Consider the following 20,642-nt stretch of genomic DNA (forward strand, 5'->3'; position numbering starts at 1 on the left):
TAACTATGTAACGTAGCCCTCTCTGCCTCCACACTAACATCACTTCTGGTATCGGGTTCAAGCATTATGAAATCTGAAGACTACCAAAGAATTCTGGGGTGCAATGTAGGGCCAAGTGTCAGAAAGTTGGGTCTCAATCAGAGGTCATGGGTCTTCCAGCAGGACAATGACCCAAAGCACACGTCAAAAAGCCCCCAGAAATGCTTTCAGACAAAGCGCTGGAGAGGAATGAACAGGCCAGCAAGGAGTCCAGATCTCCATCCCATAGAACTCCTGTGGAGAGATCTTAGAACATCAGTTGGGAAAAGGAACCTTCCAATCTGAGAGACCTGGAGCAGTTGGCTAAGAAGAGCGATCCAAAATTCCAGTAGAGAGGTGGAAGAAACTCATTGATGGTTACAGAAAGCCATTGATTTCAGGTATGTTTTTCCAAGGGATGTTGCTATTAAATTGAGGGTGCCAATTATTTTGTCCAGTCCATTTTTTGGGGTTTTGCGTGTGATGGGAGTCACTTTGGGTGGGGGCACATGGAACACAGCCCCCTTTAGAGAGGTGGGGAGACCCCTGTCTCAGCTCCCCATATCCCTCTTATGTGTAAGTCACCCTGTGCCTATTAGGGGTACAGGGTGGAATGTCCTGCTATTGTGTAGACATGTATAGGTGAAGGGTTGTTCATTGTTCACTGCTGTATCCCATTGTTCTATTGTGTGTCTGGTTTGGTAGCAAACTATTATGGGATGTATGTGTTTGTGCATTGTCTTGGTGGGGGGGTCTTTCCGGCAGCCCTTCCCCCTGACGGGACTGCCTGCTGATGTGTTTCCTGTTACTGAGTGTGTATTTCCCCGCCCTGTGTCTATATCTTGTATCTATGTTAAAATAAAGCAGTCTATCTCCTGGTTTCCTTCCAAGACTGGTGCTGTCCCATCTTGTATGGCCAGCGGTGGTGTCCGTGGATCTGTGTTCGGACAGGAAAGTGGGAGTCTAACAGAAATACCCTAGTGCAGTCGGGGTCCGGTTCCGTTACATGCATGAATGTGTAAGATTTGGCTTTTTGTTCCTCCACTTTTTTGTGTCATACCAATACAAACAACAGAAATAAAACACGAGAATGCCGAAACATCTGTAACTGCAACAATTTTCTGGGTGAAGTGGTGTGTTATCTGACAAAAATGCGGCAGGGACAAGATTTTTGTCCAAGACTATGTAAAATATTTAAAACAGTACAAAATAATAATTTCCGTTACCTAGTTTTTTGCATCATTTGAACCCAACATGAAGAAACATAAAGAGTTAATTCCAACCAATCCAACAGATCACAACCTCCCCCTCCCATAAAGCCATTATTGATGTCCTGACCACGAGAGCTATGTCCTTCCACCAACCTGTAATAGAATGTTTACAGGAAACAGCAGAAAATATCTGATTATCCAATTAATTAAGACTATGAGTTTTTAGTTAGGATAATTGCTTTCATCATCTAACTACAATGAATTGCCATGTTTGTGCACATAAGCTCCTCGTTGTTTACCGCTTTCAATCAGAGTTGCACAATCGCGGTGCCGCGCTGCTAACTAGGAAACACAGCGTGTAGACGGTATATCATTAATAAATAATAGCGATTTAAAGAATAAATAGATGGCTTTTAAAAAAGGAATGTATAATAATTTTTTAGTCAAATGTTTATTTGGAAGTTTGGAATCTTATAGATTTTATTTCTTTTTTTATCATTTTTTTAAATCATTTCTATAAAAAGATAAAAATAATGGAAGTACTGTCCGTAATACTCTTTACTTTTATTTTGTCCCCTTCATCAAAGTGTAAGCAGTCCACAGGAGGTAGGGGTCTCCTTGCAGGAGAACATTTAAAAGTCTCTTCTGCAAAAAAAAGCGGTTTCCTCTTTCCCTTAACTTTTTACTTTCTGTATAAAGTGGGGAAAATAATGATCTGACCCCCATGCAGATTTTGTAGGTTTGCCCACTTACACAGAAATGAAGGGTCTATAGATTTTATCATAGGTGTATTTTAACTGATAGAGACAGAATATCAACCAAAAATTCAGAAAACACACGATACAAATGTAATAAATGGAGTTGCAGTTCGGTGAGTAAAATAAGTATTTGATCCCCAAGCAAAACATGACTTAGTACTTGGTGGAGGAACCCTTGTTGGCAAGCACAGAGGTGAGATGTTCCTTGTAGTTGGTGGAAGAACCCTTGTTGGGAAGCACAGAGGTGAGATGTTCCTTGTAGTTGGTGGAGGAACCCTTGTTGGCGAGCTCAGAGGTAAGACGTTCCTTGAAGTTCGTGGAGGAACCCTTGTTGGGAAGCACAGAGGTGAGACGTTCCTTGTAGTTGGTGGAGGAACCCTTGTTGGCGGGCACAGAGGTGAGACGTTCCTTGTAGTTGGTGGAGGAACCCTTGTTGGCGGGCACAGAGGTGAGACGTTCCTTGTAGTTGGTGGAGAAACCCTTGTTGGCGGGCACACAGGTGAGATGTTCCTTCTAGTTGATGGAGGAACCCTTGTTGGTGGGCACAGAGGTGAGACGTTCCTTGTAGTTGGTGGAGGAACCCTTGTTGGCGGGCACAGAGGTGAGACGTTCCTTGTAGTTGGTGGAGAAACCCTTGTTGGCGGGCACACAGGTGAGATGTTCCTTCTAGTTGATGGAGGAACCCTTGTTGGTGAGCACAGAGGTGAGTCGTTCCTTCTAGTTGGTGGAGGAACACTTGTTGGCGAGCAAAGAGGTGAGATGTTCCTTGTAGTTGGTGGAGGAACCCTTGTTGGCGATCACAGAAGTGAGACGTTCCTTGTAGTTGGTGGAGGAACCCTTGTTGGTGAGCACAGAGGTGAGACGTTCCTTGTAGTTGGTGGAGGAACCCTTGTTGGCGAGCACAGAGGTGAGACGTTCCTTGTAGTTGGTGGAGGAACCCTTGTTGGCGAGCACAGAGGTGAGATGTTCCTTATAGTTGGTGGAGGAACCTTTGTTGGCGAGCACAGAGTTCCTTGTAGTTGGTTCCCAGGTTTGCAGACATCTCAGGAGGGATTGTGGGCAGCAAACCACGGGGCTCATGTATAAAACCAGAAGAAAATGAAGTGCCAGTATAGCTCATAGCGACGAATTAAAATCTTTGTTACATTTTCCAACCTCCTTCTCAAAAATGAAATTGCATCGGAAGTGAGGGGTGTGTCAGACCAGGTCTGGACCTAAGCTCTGATTGTGAAGCGCTCTCGCTCGTCCAACTCTGCTGCCTATTGGACAGCCCAGTCATAGACGCCCTGCACAACTACTAAAACAGAAAAGTGGCGGTAAGACTAAGAAAATGGAAGTTGGTGTCACAATGTCTAACTGCCTATCTCTTACTTTTACTTAAGCTGAGCTTTAAGGGCCAGTTCACCCCTCATGCTGTCCAGTGCGTTTTTTTCCTGCATCAAAAACGCATTGATTGTAGGTTACAGGGTTTCCAATGGCATAGTTCACACCAGTGCGGTAAGTTTCAGAAATTAAAAGTAGAATATGCTGCATTTTTTCTGCATTGATCTGTAGTGGAACGCATCAAAAACACACCAAAAATGCACCTAAAACACACTGGAATGCACGTCTCTATTTCAATTGAAGAAAAAGAGAGGGGGGGAATGAACCGGAACGCATCAAAACTGCACCGGAACGCGCTGAAAACGTGCATGCAGAAACACATCCAGATGCTTCTGGACTGCATATCTGTGGTGTAAACCGGCCCTTAAGGGTCAGTCATTAAATATGTTGTAGTTAAAGGGTATCGCCACCTTTGTATCAGAAAAAAAAAAAGTCAATGACCAATGAGAGCCTCTTCTTACTTCTGAGACAAAAGCAGAGACTCTCATTGGTCAGCAATGTCAGATGACTGCACTAACCAATGGCCCGGGAGCTATTGCACTGCGTATGCTTCTACATTGCCGGCAACCATGACTTGGCAGATGATGTTACACAAAGGTAGATAAGCACACAAGGGGCAGCAGCAGAAGCTTTGGGGAGGATGTTTGAAAGGATTTCATTGGCTGAGATAGCAGCAGGAGCCACGGTCAATCCCAGCCAGTGAGCCAATGAAGATAGAGAAAGGGCAGGGCCGAACTGCAGATCTGAGTGTAAATGGACATGGACATGGACAAGGGCTTGGGAGCGCCCTGTCTGGGAGCCTCCATAGCAAGCTGCTTGCTCTGGGGGCACTTGGTAGGAGGGAGGGGCCAGGAGTGCTGATGGGGGACCCGAGAAGAGGAGCTTCGGGGCTGCTCTGAGCAGGTAAGTATATTTGCTTGGTTTTTTTTAAAATGCCTTTAATATCACTTTAAGGACTTGATGAAGTCTCCACTTGACTGGCTTATAGGTAAAATGTAAAGGGTCTTGCTGCCCCCACAGGACTGGGGGTATCCTTTCATCTGCTAGAAACTCAACAACAAAGAGGGAGCACCGACCTAGAGAATTACCAGAACACAATTTTATTTGATATATATAACAAGTGATATACTCACAAACACATGATATGCACAGGCATACCGAGAAATGCAAACGAGACCGCCTCCAGGTCCACAGTGCTGATGGTATGGGAAGACCTCGTAGCTGCTTACACGTTTCAAAGGTCAAGTGGCTCTGAGGAAGAGGGCTTGACTTTCTAAGTATGCCATCAGCACTGTGGACCTGGAGGCGGTCTCGTTTGCATTTCTTGATACACTTGTGCATGTCTTGTGACACACAATATATTGCCCAAAGTATTGGGCCAGCCCTCCATATCATGTAATTCAGGTGTTCCAATCCCCTCCATATCATGTGATTCAGGTGTTCCAATCCCCTCCATATCATGTGATTCAGGTGTTCCAATCCCCTCTATGGACACAGGTGTATACAATCAAGCCCCTAGGCATGCAGACGGCTTCTACAAACATTGGTGAAAGAATGGGTCGCTCTCAGGAGCTCAGTGACTCCAAGCGTGGTCCTGTGATAGGTGGCCACCTGGGCAATAAGTCCATCCGTGACATTTCCTGGCTACTAAATATTCCACGCTCAACTGTTAGTGGGATTATAACAAAGTGGAAGCCACTGGGAACAACAGCCACTCAGCCACCAAGTGGTAGGCCATGTCACATGACAGGGCGAGGTCAGCACATGCTGAAGCGCACAGTGCGCAGAAGTCGCCAACTGTCTGCAGAGTCAATAGCTAAAGACCTCCAAACTTGGTGTGGCCTTCAGATGAGCCCAACAACAGTGCGTAGAGAGCTTCATGGAATGGGTTTCCATGGCCGAGCAGCTGCATCCAAGCCTTCCATCACCAAGTGCAATGCAAAGCGTCAGATACTGTGGTGTAAAGCACGCCGCCACTGGACTCTAGAGCAGTGGAGATGTGTTTTCTGGAGTGACCAATCACGCTTCTCTGTCTGGTAATCCCATGGATGTGTCTGGGTTTGGCGGTTGCCAGGAGAACAGTACTTGCCTGACTGCATTGTGCCAAATGTAAAGTTTGGTGGAGGGGGGATTATGGTGTGGGGTTGTTTTTCAGGGGTCGGGCTTGGCCCCCTAGTTCCAGTGAAGGGAGCTCTTAAAGTGGAGCTCCACCCAAAAGGGGAAGTTCCACTGTAAGCCTTTGTCCCCCACTCCCCATTAAGGATTGGCACCTTTAGGAAGCCGGTATCCGAATTTGACATTTCACACACACAAAATAAAATCGTGTTATGGTCCTGTGTTAGGTCAGCGCCCCCCTCTATTTCTTGCTGTTTTCTAACAAAAGTGGAGATACCAGGAGCCTCTGGTTGGTGGGATCTCGGAGGACCGCACACTTGCTAGGCCCATTATGAGGCCAATTATCTGCAAAGTGTCTCTTTAAAGGATTATACCCGTCGTGAAAAAAATATGGAGAACTGCCACGGATGTCCTTCTAAAAATGTCAGCTCCCTGGCTGTCTGTCTTCAATACTTAATGCGTCCCAAAAAACAAAAGCACGCGGTCAACGAGCACCAAAGAGAAGTCCCTATCGCTATACTTTCTCCAGGTCCACCACTTAGATGGCATTAAAGGTAAAGCTTCAGCATGACAGCCAGGCACCCAGCATTTTCAGGAGAGGTCATGTCAGGTTTCCTTTTAAATGTATGAAGGATTACCCTTGCTCAAGGCTCTTGCTGGACACCAATATAGTCTCTTTATGTGCCAGGGCTTGACAAATCCCAGGCGCCAAGTCGCCTTGGCAATTAGAAATTGCCTGATGCCTGGGTTCACACACTGCCTTACATTGACTTCAAGGTAAAAATGCCTCCCATCGACTTCAAGGCAAAAACGCCTCCCATCGACTTCAAGGCAAAAACGCCTCCCATCGACTTCAAGGCAAAAACGCCTCCCATCGACTTCAAGGCAAAAACGCCTCCCATCGACTTCAAAGCAAAAACGTCTCCCATCGACTTCAAGGCAAAAACGCCTCCCATTGACTTTAACCACCTCCCGTACGCCGTTGTACAGTGAGGAACAGAAGTATTTGAACCCCCTGCGATTCTGCACATTCTCCCACTTAGAAATCATGGAGGGGTCTGAAATTCACATTGGAGGTGCATTCCCACTCTGAGAGACAGAATTTAAAAAACAAATTCAGGAGATCACATTGTATGATTTGTAAAGAATGTATTTGTCTCGCACGGCTGAACAGAAGTATTTGAACCCCTAAGACACAGCAAGAATTCTGGCTCTCAGAGACCTGTTACTGCGCCTTTAAAAAGTCCACCTCTACTCCACTCATTCATCTAACTTAGTAGCACCTGTCTGAGCTCTTTAAAGACACCTGTCCACCCCACAGTCAGTCAGACGCCAACTACTACCATGGGCAAGACCAAAGAGCTGTCAAAAGACACCAGAGACTAAATGGTGGACCTCCACAAGGCTGGAAAGGGCTACGGGGCAATTGCCAAGCAGCTTGGTGAAAATAGATCAACTGTTGGAGCAATTGTTAGAAAATAGAAGAGGCTAAAGACGACTGTCAGTCTCCGTCGGACTGGGGCTCCATGCAAGATGTCACCTCGTGGGGTATCACTGATGAGAAGAAAGGTGAGGAATCAGCCCAGAACTACAAGGGAGGAGCCGGTCAATGACATGAAGAGAGCTGGGACCACAGTTTCACAGGTCACTGTCGGTAGAACACTAAGCCATCATGGTTTCAAATCATGCATTGCACGGAAGGTTCCCCTGCTCCACTCATCACATGTCCAGGCCCGTCTGAAGGTTCCCCTGCTCCAGTCATCACATGTCCAGGCCCATCTGAAGGTTCCCCTGCTCCAGTCATCACATGTCCAGGCCCGCCTGAAGGTTCCCCTGCTCAAGTCATCACATGTCCAGGCCCGCCTGAAGGTTCCCCTGCTCAAGTCATCACATGTCCAGGCCCGCCTGAAGGTTCCCCTGCTCAAGTCATCACATGTCCAGGCCCGTCTGAAGGTTACCCTGCTCCAGTCATCACATATCCAGGCCCGTCTGAAGGTTACCCTGCTCCAGTCATCACATATCCAGGCCCGTCTGAAGGTTACCCTGCTCCAGTCATCACATGTCCAGGTCCGTCTGAAGGTTCCCCTGCTCCAGTCATCACATGTCCAGGCCCGTCTGAAGTTTGCCAATGACCATCTGGATGATCCAGAGGAGGCATGGGAGAAAGTCATGTGGTCAGAGGAGACCAAAGGAGAACTTTTTGGTCTAAACTTCACTCGTCGTGTTTGGAGGAAAAAGGATGAGTTGCATCCCAAGAACACCATCCCTACTGTGAAGCATGGGGGTGGTAACATCATGCTTTGGGGGTGCTTTTCTGCGAAGGGGACAGGACGACTGCACTGTATTAAGGAGAAGATGAATGGGGCCATTTATTGTGAGATTTTCAGCAACAACCTCCTTCCCTCAGTCAGAGCATTGAAGACGGGTCGTGGCTGGGTCTTCCAACATGACAACGACCCGAAGCACACAGCCAGGAGAACCAAGGAGTGGCTCCGTAAGAAGCATATCAAGGTTCTGGAGTGGCCTAGCCAGTCTCCAGACCTAAATCCAATAGAACATCTTTGGAGGGAGCTGAAACTCCGTGTTGCTCAGCGACAGCCCCGAAACCTGACAGATCTAGAGGAGATCGGTGTGGAGGAGTCGGCCAAAATCCCTGTTGCAGTGCAAACCTGGCCAAGGACTACAGGAAACGTCTGACCTCTGTAATTGCAGACAAAGGCTTCTGTACCAAATATTAACACGGATCTTCTCAGGGGTTCAAATACTTCTGTTCAGCCGTGCGAGACAAATACATTCTTTACAAATCATACAATGTGATCTCCTGAATTCTGTCCTCAGAGTGGGAATCCCCTGCAATGTGAATGTCAGACCCTCCGTGATGGAGAAGTGGGAGAACTTGCAGAATCGCAGGGGGTTCAAATACTTCTGTTCCTCACTGTATATAAACTGCCTCCCCGCCCACCGATTGTCTGCACCCCCTGGGAGCACGCAGCACCGTAATCCGGTGCCCGCTGTGTCCTCCGGACACAGTGGAACACCGATCGTTGTACGGGACCGCTGTGCGAGGTCCCAGTCATGTGATCACTGATTGGCCAATCAGTGATCACATGCAGAGTAGTAAGCAAGATGTCACTTCTGCCATCATTGCTTACTACATGTGAAATATTCACAACAGCCTTGTACCATGTGACAAGCTGTGACCAATCACAGCTCACACAGTAGTTCTCAATGGCTGCAAGAATGCAGCCAGAGAGGAGAAATGATTACTTTTACAGCCTTTAAGGGTATAAAAGTAATCCGTGTAAAAAAATAAATAAATAAATAAAATAATCTTCATCACCCCCCCACCATGGTGACACTGTACTGCTAGGGTGACAGAATGTAAAAACAAACCCATAAATAATAATATAAAAAAATAAAATAAAAATGTAAAAAAAAAATGTTTAAAAATTAGAATTTTAGAATAACTAATTTGGGTTATTTATTTTTTTACTAAAAAGATAACGGAATAAATTCTGGCCAAGATTTATGATGAAATATTATTTATTTGTAAAATAATTAAGAAAAACACTTTTTGGTCTTTTTCATTTATATAGCAAAAAAAATAAAAATCCCAGCGGTGACTAAATACCACCAAAATAAAGCTTGATCTGTCTCAAAATGCTAAAAAATTCATATGGGTACAGTGTTGCATGATCGTGCAATTGTCATTCAAAGTGTGATAGTGCTGAAAGCTGAAAATTGGCCTGGACAGGAAGGGGGGGAAAGTGTCCGGACTGGAAGGGGGGGGAAAGTGTCTGGACTAGAAGGGGGGGGAAAGTGACCGGACTGGAGGGGGGGGGGGGGAAATGTCCGGACTGGAAGGGGGGGAAAGTGTCCGGACTGGAGGGGGGGGGGGGGGGGGAGTGTCTGGACTGGAAGGGGGGGGAAAGTGTCCGGACTGGAAGGGGGGGAAAGTGTCCGGACTGGAGGGGGGGGGGGGAGTGTCCGGACTGGAAGGGGGGGAAAGTGTCCGGACTGGAAGGGGGGGAAAGTGTCCGGACTGGAAGGGGGGGGAAAGTGTCCGGACTGGAAGGGGGGGGAAAGTGTCCGGACTGGAAGGGGGGGGAAAGTGTCCGGACTGGAAGGGGGGGGGAATGTGTCCGGACTGGAAGGGGGGGGGGAATGTGTCCGGACTGGAAGGAAGGGAAAGTGTCCGGACTGGAAGGGGGGGAAAGTGTCCGGACTGGAAGGGGGGGAAGTGTCCGGACTGGAAGGGGGGGGGGGGGGGAAGTGTCCGGACTGGAAGGGGGGGGGGGGGAAGTGTCCGGACTGGAAGGGGGGGGGGGGAAGTGTCCGGACTGGAAGGGGGGGGGGGGGAAGTGTCCGGACTGGAAGGGGGGGGGGGAAGCGTCCGGCCTGGAATGGGGGGAGGCGGCTCCTAAAGCAAATTTGTCAAGCCCTGTTTTATGTAACAAAAAAAGAGGGTGTTTAGGACTTGACATCTCATCTGGTTTTATGATCAAACAGGGGAAAGCACAATGGATACCGGAACGCTGCCCTCCTGACATTATATTCTCTATTTTCCATGTAAATCAATTTAATAAGATAAGCTTTCAGTGATTAATAATGCATAGATCGCCTTCTTCCGTGTACCTCTTGGTCTATGAAATTGATTGTAATGACCCCTGGGAGGCATTACCATATTCCCATCCCTCATCTCACTGGCCCCTCCCCTTCGTTATGCATGATTTATGCATTGCATTAGGATATACTGTGTAACAAGAGAACGGTTTTATTTCACAGGTCCCCGTACGATTCACAGGCCTGCAGATGTGTCTCTGCATGAAAATACCATCATTCATTTATGGAGAACTGGCACACTCATTAGGAAGAGCCACATTCACATGGACTTATCTGTAATGTTGAAGACGTTTCGTAGCTTACCAGCCACATCTTCAGTTCTAATGAGCATCAGGAAGATACCCCAGTATTTATGGCCACACTTTAACACACCTTACCCCAAGCTACAAGACTTCAAGACCTTAACCCAAGCTACAAGTGTGACAGAAGTCACTTTGGGTGGGGGGCCCATGGAACCCAGCTCACTTTGGAGAGGTGGGGAGACCCCTGTCTCAGCTCCCCATATCCCTCTTATGTGTAAGTCACCCTGTGCCTGTTAGGGGTGCAGGGTGAAATGTCCTAATATTGTGTAGACATGTCTAGGAGATAGGTGGGGGTTGTTCATTGTTTAATGCCATGTGGTTGAATCCCATTGTTCTAGTGTGTCTTGCTTGGGAGCAAACTATTATGCGATGTATGTGTTTGTGTATTGGCTTGGTGAGGGGGGGGTGTCTGCTGTGTGTCTCTTGTTACTAAATGTAGATTGCCCCGCCCTGTGACATTATGCAGGGAGGGGGGATTGTTCCCCTGAATGTATATATCTTGTATCTGTGTTAAAATAAAGGAGTCTATTTCCTGGTTTTTGTTCAAGAGTGGTGTCCATGGATCTGTGTTCGGATAGGGAAGCGGGAGTATAACGGAAATACCCAAGTGCAGTCGGGGTCCGGTTCCGTTACAACAAGGACTACAAGATAATGGTGCCCAGTCACACACGGGATCAGCAGACTTCATAGCTAAAATAGTGAAAGATGATGAGAATTGCCTTCAGCTTGGTTCTCCAATCACAGGAGGACTCCCCCCAATGCATTTTGCCCATATGGGGCTTACGTATAGAGGTCAGTAGCCCCTATGATTAAGCCCCACATGGGTAAAATGCATTGGAGGGCCAGTGGCCTCTATGATTAGGCCCCACATGGGCAAAATGCATTGTGGTGGTGGCCAGCAGCCTCTATGATTAAGCGCCACATAGGCAAAGTGCACTGGGGGGGAAGAGGTCTTTGATTAAGCTGCACATGGGCAAAATGCAACAGGGGACAGTGGTCTCTATGATTAAGCCCCACTTAAGCAAAATGCATTGGAAGAGCAAGTGGCCTCTATAATTTAGCCTCAGATGGGTGAAATGCATTGAAGGGGGGTGCTTCTATGGATGGAGAACCAAGCTGGTTCACGATTTTAGCTTTACAGTCTGCTGATCCTGTCTGCGGCTGGGCGCCATGTTTTTGTAGTCCCAGCTGAGCCTGGTATCCCAACCAGCACCAGTATACAGTGTCACCAGCCACAGGACTCACCTTCTGCAGCATTAGAACTGTACTGTTGTTTTTTAGTTTAGCCTACACATTAATCTAAGTACCATGGGATGTGTAGATGTTGATTGTTGAAGAGCAGGGTGGAAGGTGTGAAAATGCTGGAACCACCCGGTTCTAGTTACATTAACCCACTGCTGGTGTAAGAAAGTCTGCATAGGTGTTAGTGTCCCAATTCACATGACAAAGGTGTGACTTCTTATCCCAGAAGCTTGAAGAGCTGAAACTTCTCTTCCACGTTTGGTGGGTGGCTGGTTGGAGTTCCTCAATAAAATCACAGCTACGTAATACATTCCAAGCTTTGAAAAGTTTGTCTTGCTTCCGCAGAATAAGGCAGCACCAAAGCCATCTTTCCATTTCTTCTCATTTTTGATAAACATGCTTGCTCAAATCAATCCAAGTAGCCCTGTTTATGACAATACCCAGGGAGATCAGAAAATTCCAGATTATGTTTGAATGTCAAACTCACCTCTTACAGTTTAAAACTGCAGGGCGGATGATGTTACTTGGGCAACTGAAGGACTAAATAGCCACATCACATTTATCCTTGGAAACCCTGGGGAGTCGTTCTGGATTGACACCCCAGAGGTGGGAGCGCTACCATTCTCCTGGCTTCTAGTAGAAGGCCATTGTATAGCGCAAGCATTTCAACTGGGTTTGGAGATTCAGGAAAATGAGATGAGGTGTAGGAACCTCCAGGTGTCTGCTTTTAGGTTCTTCTGAAATTTCTATAACATTGTCACTGTCAGAGCCTGGAATCGAACCTGGGCCTTCTGCGGTGAGAGACAGTGTTTCTTCTCACTGAGCCACCTGGAATGCTGGACAGCTCCCTTGACAATTCTTTGGATGATCCTGCCTTTGCCCTGTTTTGTCTTGAACCTTGAACTCCTTGCTTCTCCCATGAACTTCCTATAAAAGCCATGTCTCTGCACTTCCTGGTTGCCAGATTATTGTGCCTAACCAGCCAATATCCCACTTACTGTTCCTGCTGCCGGCTTCATCTACGTTATCGACCTTTGGCTTGCTACTGACTACGATTCTGCTTCATCCTATCTACTACAATTGGTGACCGACCCTTGGCTTGTGACTGACTCCGCTTCTGTTTGATCCCTGAACTGTTTGATCCACTTTGGTTTCCAGCCTACTCATTCCCTGGTGGGGTGATCCTGAGATCTGCGACCTGGCATTCACACGCAGCCAAATCCATCTCCACCATTAGGAGCTCTGGGGAAGACCGGTGGATGCTTAGACCCCGCACCTCAGGTGAGCCTGCGTCATTCCCAGGGTGGGCCGCTGGTGTACTAATCCTGCTGGTTTCAGGTAAGCCTTACAACTGCTGTAGCAACTGGTCTCTGAACCTGACCCAGATCGTGATAGTCACACTCTGGGGTCAGGCTCGTAGACCAATAGCTACAGAAGTAGAGAGACTCCCACTGATCAGCAGGATAGGTAAACTAGTGGGTCAATAAAAGCAGAGAATCCAAAGTGCTGAAAAACCGAATATATGGAAGCCACTTGCCCTCAGCTGCTAGTAACAGATAGAGTGATGAGCAATTATCAAAAAAAAAGAGACCAGGGCTGAGGGAACTCTGGCTTGTGTTCAATAATAGCCCCACCATGTGCCTCATAGGGGGTATCATTTATGCCAAGATACGTTAAAAACACTACTGCATTAAAAATACTAGAGGATCACCCTGGTGGATAACACGGGCTCTCCTGAAGTGTGGGGTCTAAACACTAACTAGCATTCACCAAAGCTCCTGATGGTGGAGATGGGTTTTGATGCATGTTAGTACCTGGTTGCGGTCCTCAAGATCGCCCCACCAGGAATTGTGCAAGCCGGGATCCAGTAGCAGATATGGCAGGTAGAGATCAAACAGAAGAGTAGTCGTTTAAACAAGCCAAAAAGTCGGTAACAAGTGGTTGCAGCTAGGGATCAAGCGGATGTATGGTTGAGGAACAAGCCAAACATCGGTAACGGTAGTGAAGATACGGGTGGCAGTAGGAGTGACAACAGTGAGATATTGGCTGAAATCAGGAAGTTCATGGGAGGAGCAAAGAGTTCAAGGTTTAGGACAAACAAGGTTCAAAGTAAGAACATTCAAAGAATTGTCCAGGGAGCTGTCCAGCATCCTAGGTGGCTCAGTAAGAATAGGCATCGCCAGACACAGCAGAGGTGTCAAGAATGGACTCAGCACTGGTGGTGGGACTCACCTGCCGTGTGGGCTGCAGTACCAGGGCTGACCAGTGGGTGCTCTCAGCAGCCAGAAGCTCACTCCAGGCAATCAGCCAACACCTGGGGCTGTTTGCAGGGGGTGTATTTAAGGAATGGCCAGACCTGTGATCAGGGCCTTGGTGTATGTTTTCCCATGAGCCCCTGTACCTGGTATCCTGTGTTCCTGCCTCGTTGCTGACCCTGCTTGATCCTGACCTCTGCTGACCGTCTCCTGTTGAACCCCTGGCTTGCCTGACCATCCTTCTGCCTGATCCCCTGTACCACGCTGCCCATGAGTTACTGAACCCGGCTTGTGACCCTGACTATTCTCTGCCTGCTCCTCCGGTACCTCGCTGTCCGCACGTTGCTGACCTGGCCTGCCTGACGCTACTCAAACGATCCATCCATCCATCCCACACGGATCAGTCCCTGTTACCAGGTCTGCCAGCCTCTTCACATCAGGCTTTCCCACAGTACATACCCTCGGCGGACCCCTCTACCACAGCTGGGTGCACTCAGGGGCCGCGACCTGGTCTCAGTCCTGCGCCAAGTCCGTCCCCACCATCAGGGGCTCTGGTGAAAAGGCAGACTGGGGCTTAGACTCCGCGCCCTGGGGAATCCTGGTCTGTGGGTACTAGAGATCCCACCGGGTGGTGCCTGACAGTACCTAACGGCCTGCCTGACCATTCCACCTCTCCAACCCTGACTACGCCTGTGTTCCTGAAGCCTGCTACTTCCCTGTGTCAGTCCACACATTTCTGGTCACACCCGGATCCCTAACAAGAGGTGCTCTGGGCTCAAGTCTAGGGCCCTGAAAATCATACTAGTGGTAGATGTGCTTTAAGATCACGGTCACCATGTTGTAGGCCAGACATAAACCAAAGCATCTCACGAAAAAATAAGCAGATGTTACCTGCTCAATTCTTGACCAATCCACTTTAAAAGGTCTGAAGTTTATCCTCGTGATGGTAGCCATCCAAAACTGCTTCCCACCCCTCAGTTTTGCTCTCCAGTTCCGGCAGCGAAAATGTTACATCTTACAGCTTTGATTGCTACCTCGGTTATACCAAGTGCTGATCGGTACTCTACAGATCCAGAGCAAGGCACATGTTGACCTTTCTGAGCAATTTGCATTTGGCAGGTGCTGTTGCTGTGGCGGTTTTTCTTGTCACAATGCAGGTGTCTCACCGCAAGACAACGGCAACTAATTACAATGTTCTGCGATTATATTTCTTTGGCACTTCCGACTAAAAAAAAAAGTGGAAAAACAAACTTTTCTGTCAAGAGGCCGCTGCAAACCCTCTAAAACAAAATATACTTTGATACGGCAGACTTAAAAAGTCCTTGCAATTTAGGAGGGAAGGCACTCGCCTTCTTTTTTATTTTTTCGGTTACCTTTTTTTTGGGTGTTTCAAAAAAGTGAAATAAAGTGAACCTTTCAATGATTTTTGCAATTGCAGGAATAATCTCCCAACATGTCGCAACAAACAGTAACAGGATTATTTTCATAAACGCTCCACCTTTTATCATCGAAAAGCCATCCTTTAGCTCCAGGCCAGTGGTTTTGCCTAGGCAGAGATGATGTCATCAGTCTGCTGCAGGCCTATCATGTACCTGGTGATGGAAGCCAATGGAGAGAGGGCTTCCCTAGAGGCCAAGTTCCAGACTCCCCTGAGAGTGGGACAGCGGGAGTCAGGCCCAAAGTTGCACAGGTCACCTGTAGAAGTGCTGGTTGGTGGTCCACTCAGAAGCACAGCTGGTGCATGGAGATAGGTCTGCAGACAGGGGGCGCCTGTGCGTGGTATGCAAGCCCTTCCGGGATTTAGATGTTTACTGGGTAGTCGGTTCAAGCCAAGGTCAGGTACCAGGTGGGAATCAGAGCAGACGTAGTCAGATGGGATAGCCGAGGTCATACACAGAGGAGCGAGAGAGAGAGAGAGATCCACAAGTCAGGCCGAGGTCAGATCAGGGGTAAAGCAGAGTAGACGGGTCCAGGAGCAAGCTGAGTCAGTAACAGGAAATCACGGGTCAAAGTCACAGGAAACAGGAACAGGGCACGGGGAGCTAGAGATTATCCAGCAACTTGAGGAAGTGATGAGCCTCCTTATAAAGGCCGTTTGGCACCAAACTGAGGCTGATGTGTCCTTCTGCGGCCACGCAGATTACGGGCAGAAATGCCAGATCTTCCAGAACTTCTGCCGTGGACAGGACCCTGACAAGGCCGGAGGAAGCAAAACTTGCGGTGAGGTTTTGGGGTGGAAAATGTCTTAAGCTAGAAATCCAACCTAGCACTAACTATGCTTAAAAATTATCTCAACCCTTCTGCAACCTAGCCCAAAGAAGAAGGATGTACTCTTACCTGCTCTGGTCACGTGATCCCCTGTGTCAGTGAAAGGCAGCTGCAGAGGATAGGGAGCACTCAACAACAGCTGGGAATTCTGGAAGCCATGACGTCACCCACCAGCTTCCAGTCCCAACTGTTGTTGCTGCTCCCTCCTCTCCCCTGCAGCCATTGCCCATTGACCTGGAGCTAAAACCAGAGCTGCTGGACCACAGGACCAGACCGTAGCGGACAAAAAAATAGGTAAGTATACAGATCTTTTTTAAACAGGGTAGACAGGATAAGTAGCAGGACAGGAGAGGATGCTGCTCAGAGTCCCTGGGGGTAATTAGCACATGCTTGCACAACTTTTTTAAATTTAGAACACGGAGCAGAGTCTGCTCCTAATTAACCAAAACGGTGCAATCAGGAGCAATCAATCAGTTTTCTGTTCTGTGGCCAAGACAGGCAGCATAGGGAACAGGAGAGCTGGAGCTGCATGCTCTTACCTCTCTACCGTTTCTGCCCCCCACTTGGCTCAGAGCAGGAGGGGTGAAGAGTGTTTCTAATGTTGCAGTCCCTGCTCATGTAGTGTAACTACTGCACGAGCAGAGAAACAGATATGAGCTGTCTGCTGAAAGCTCACATCTCTTATCACAAGACTGCACCTGGAGGTTACCTATATAGAAAACTGCCATATCCCCTCAGTTAATCAGGTACAGACATGCTCTAGTTTCTATTTGACTCGGAAATAAAAACTGGTGCAGATAGATCTGAAACAGCTTTTGATGACGCTCCAGGTCCACATTCCAATGGCCTCTGGTGACTTGCACTGAAAGGGTGTCGGTATAGAGAAAGCCTGTCCTTGCTCAGTATACGCACATAAACCAGGAGAAATCCCAGAACCGCACGCTGGAAAGATGTCAGATGTCAAACAAGTAAGTGAAAGCGGTGAAAGCATAGTTGAGGAACAAGCCAAAGGACAGTAATGAATGGCTGAAGGTTGGGATCAAAAGGAATCATAGTTGAGGAACAAGCCAAAAGATTGATAATGGATGGCTGAAGGTTGGGATCAAGCGGAAGCGTAGTTGAGGAACAAGCCAAAGGTTGATCATGAATGGCTGTAGGTTGGGATCAAGCGGAAGTGTAGTCAAGGAGCTAGCCAAAGGTTGATAATAAGTGGCTGAAGGTTGGGATCAAGTGGAAGCGTAGTTGAGGAACAAGCCAAAAGGTCGATAATGAATGGCTGAAGGTTGAGATCAAGCAGAAGCATAGTCAAGGAAGAAGCCAAAGGTTGATAATGAATGGCTGTAGGTTGGGATCAAGCAAAACATAATCGAGGAACAAGCCAAAAGGTCAAGAACAAATGGCTGTAGGTTGGGATCAAGTGGAAGCGCAGTTGAGGAACAAGCCAAAAGGTCAATAAGGAATGGCTGAAGGTTGGGATCAAGCAGAAGCGTAGTCAAGGAACAAGCCAAAGGTTGATAATGAATGGCTGTAGGTTGGGATCAAGCAGAAGCATAATCGAGGAAGAAGCCAAAAGGTCCAGAACAAATTGCTGTAAGTTGGGATCAAGCATAAGCGTAGTCGAGGAACAAGCCAAAGGGTGGTAACAAGTGGTAGTGAAGGTACAAACGGCAGCAGGTGTGACAAAAGTGAGATATTGGCTGGAGAGAGCACAATAATCTGGCAAACAGAAGTGAAAAGGCATAGCTTAGATAGGAAGTTCATGGGAGGAGCAAAGGGTTCAAGGTTCATCAAAAACAAGAGACAAGGCAGGAAACTCCAAAAAAATCAGGCAGGGAGCTGTTCAGCATCTCAGGTGGCTTAGCAAGAAGAGACATCATTAGACAAGTCAGATTTCAGAGTTTCAGACCTGGGTCCTTACACTTTAACACAAGCACACAAAAACAGGAGGCATCTGGCAAGGTCAAGCCTCCTCCAACCTTCAATGCCTAAAAAAGTATCAATTAGCACAAAAAAAAGGGTTTTATTTTGTTTTTTTAAAGCTCATTGGATTTTCTTTGAAATGTACATGAAATTCATTTCTAGTAAATAATCTTAGCAAAAACACAGTCTGTCTACATGAGCAGCAAGGATGCAGATTGGAGGGAGGTAGGGGGGCAGGTACAAAACAGGAAAAACCTCTTCATCCACTGTGGCTGTTTCACAGAGCCTAGATATGGACACATGGGACAGGCAGCTCCTCCATTGCTGGATTCTTCATTTTAGTGTGATAGATTTGAGCTGGAGGTTTCTCACGGCCAAGTACAAGATCTCCTCTATGGTAAAGCGGACTGGAAAGGAGAGAGGATTTCCAGTAGGTAATTGTATGGTGATCTTGTCTAGCTCAAACTGGAAGCAAACCGGGGTGTCTGATCCCTCCTGGAAGGGGAAGAAACTTTCCCTCTGCTCTTCTCCCTAGACATTGTCCACCATTGAGTTCAAGACTATCATGCGCTGGTCTTCAAGATAGTCAAATCGAGGACTAAAGTGCAGCACAAGATTCTTCTCATCTGTTCCCAAGATGAAGGCAAACTCTTTACAATCCTCCGGAATGAAGCCCTCCACCTCCACGAAGTGACCAGGTTTGTGGCCGATGTTATAAAAGGAAACAGTACTATCTGCCATCCTGCTTCCTTGAGCTGGAGGTTTCTCACGGCCAAGTACGAGATCTCCTCTATGGTACAGCGGACTGGAAATGAGAGAGGATTTCAGGTAGGTAATCGTATGGTGATCTTGTCTAGCTCAAACTGGAAGCAAACCGTGGTGTCTGATCCCTCCTGGAAGGGGAAGAAACTTTCCCTCTGCTCTTCTCCCCAGACATTGTCCACCATTGAGTTCAAGACTACCGTGCGCTGGTCTTCAAGATCAAATCGAGGACTAAAGTGTAGCACAAGATTCTTCTCATCTGTTCCCAAGATGATGGCAAACTCTTTACAGTCCTCCAGAATGAAGCCCTCCACCTCCACGAAGTGACCAGGTTTGTGGCCGATGTTATAAAAGGAAACAATATTGTCTGCCATCCTGCTTCCTTGAGTTGGAGGTTTCTCACGGCCAAGTACGAGATCTCCTCTATGGTAAAGCGGACTGGAAATGAGAGAGGATTTCCTGTAGGTAATTGTATGGTGATCTTGTCTAGCTCAAACTGGAAGCAAACCGTGGTGTCTGATCCCTCCTGGAAGGGGAAGAAACTCTCCCTCTGCTCTTCTCCCCAGACATTGTCCACCATTGAGTTCAAGACTACCGTGCGCTGGTCTTCAAGATAGTCAAATCGAGGACTAAAGTGTAGCACAAGATTCTTTTCATCTGTTCCCAAGATGATGGCAAACTCTTTACAATCCTCCGGAATGAAGCCCTCCACCTCCACGAAGTGACCAGGTTTGTGGCCGATGTTATAAAAGGAAACAATATTGTCTGCCATCCTGCTTCTTTATCAAGGACACAAAAAAAATGTTTGAAGCATCACTTAACACCCAGCATTGGATATCAACGGGAAATGCTCTGATCCTGCCGTAGGTTTTTTTTTATTTTAAGGCACATCTCTCGTTTAACAGGATTGCGGGCGTAAAAAGCTTTTTTGTGGTGCCAACCACTTTCCACGAGGGGTGGGAAGCTTTAGTCATCATTTTTTTTTACTCTAAAATCTTGAGTACAAAAAAATTGGAGCACATCTTGGTGGCCCCTGCTGAGCCGCTCTGAGTAACAACAAAACAAGGCAAATAATTAAGAGAGGCGATTTGCGGTCTGCAGTCTCTATTGACCTTAATGGCACGGAAATTGGCTCTTGTGTAGCCGCTGCCTGTTAGTGATGGAAAACTGGCCAACGTTGAAAGACTAATTGCAGCGTAGTGGCACACCGTGTGTACAAATTGACTTTCGTATTTCAAGTCCCCCGTGGGTAAGAGGATGGAGCAGCTTTGTATAGCAATAGCTAATTGGTGGAGCCAGCAATAAAAATGCATTAAACGCTAACTACGCCCACAGCTCAGCCTTTCCATATTGTGCGTTTGCTAGATAAAGCGCATGCTGACTTCTTGGATTTCATGGGGATTCCAGCAGCGAGATCTCCCCGGCAGAGTTCGTAGTTCCATCCAAATGTCGTTACAAAGCCAAAGGATGGTGTCATGCACCCTTGATGGATTCTAAACAGAGAATGTGTGGGCAAAAAAAAAGAAAATTGATATGTCGCACATGCAGTGTGTCATCCCTTCAAAAACACTGAAAATACAGAAACCTACCAGCTGATCTGGCAGAAATTCAGTGATCTCCGAAATATCTGTTTGAGCTGACAACACAATGCCAATGCTGCACTGTCTAGTGTTGTCAGCCCTGCCTACCCCCAATCCTTCTCTGTCCCTCTATGTGGACATACACTGATTTCACTCCCAACACGACTGTCGGATTCCCAAGCCTAACTACACCGCATGTTGGCAA

The 20,642-nt window shown here is 47.4% G+C and overlaps 2 pseudogenes; both read right to left on the reverse strand.

Moving 5' to 3' along the window:
- Nucleotides 1-18,428: 18,428 nt before the first annotated feature.
- LOC149452313 (galectin-1 pseudogene) lies at nucleotides 18,429-18,836 on the reverse strand (annotated as a pseudogene).
- A 187-nt stretch (nucleotides 18,837-19,023) lies between these two features.
- Nucleotides 19,024-20,263, reverse strand: LOC149452314 (galectin-1 pseudogene; annotated as a pseudogene).
- Between the last annotated feature and the right edge of the window lie 379 nt (nucleotides 20,264-20,642).

This window comes from Staurois parvus, unplaced genomic scaffold (assembly GCF_062004578.1).
Source record: "Staurois parvus isolate SC_StPar_1 unplaced genomic scaffold, SC_StPar_1.0 ptg000482l, whole genome shotgun sequence".
NCBI lineage: Eukaryota > Metazoa > Chordata > Amphibia > Anura > Ranidae > Staurois > Staurois parvus.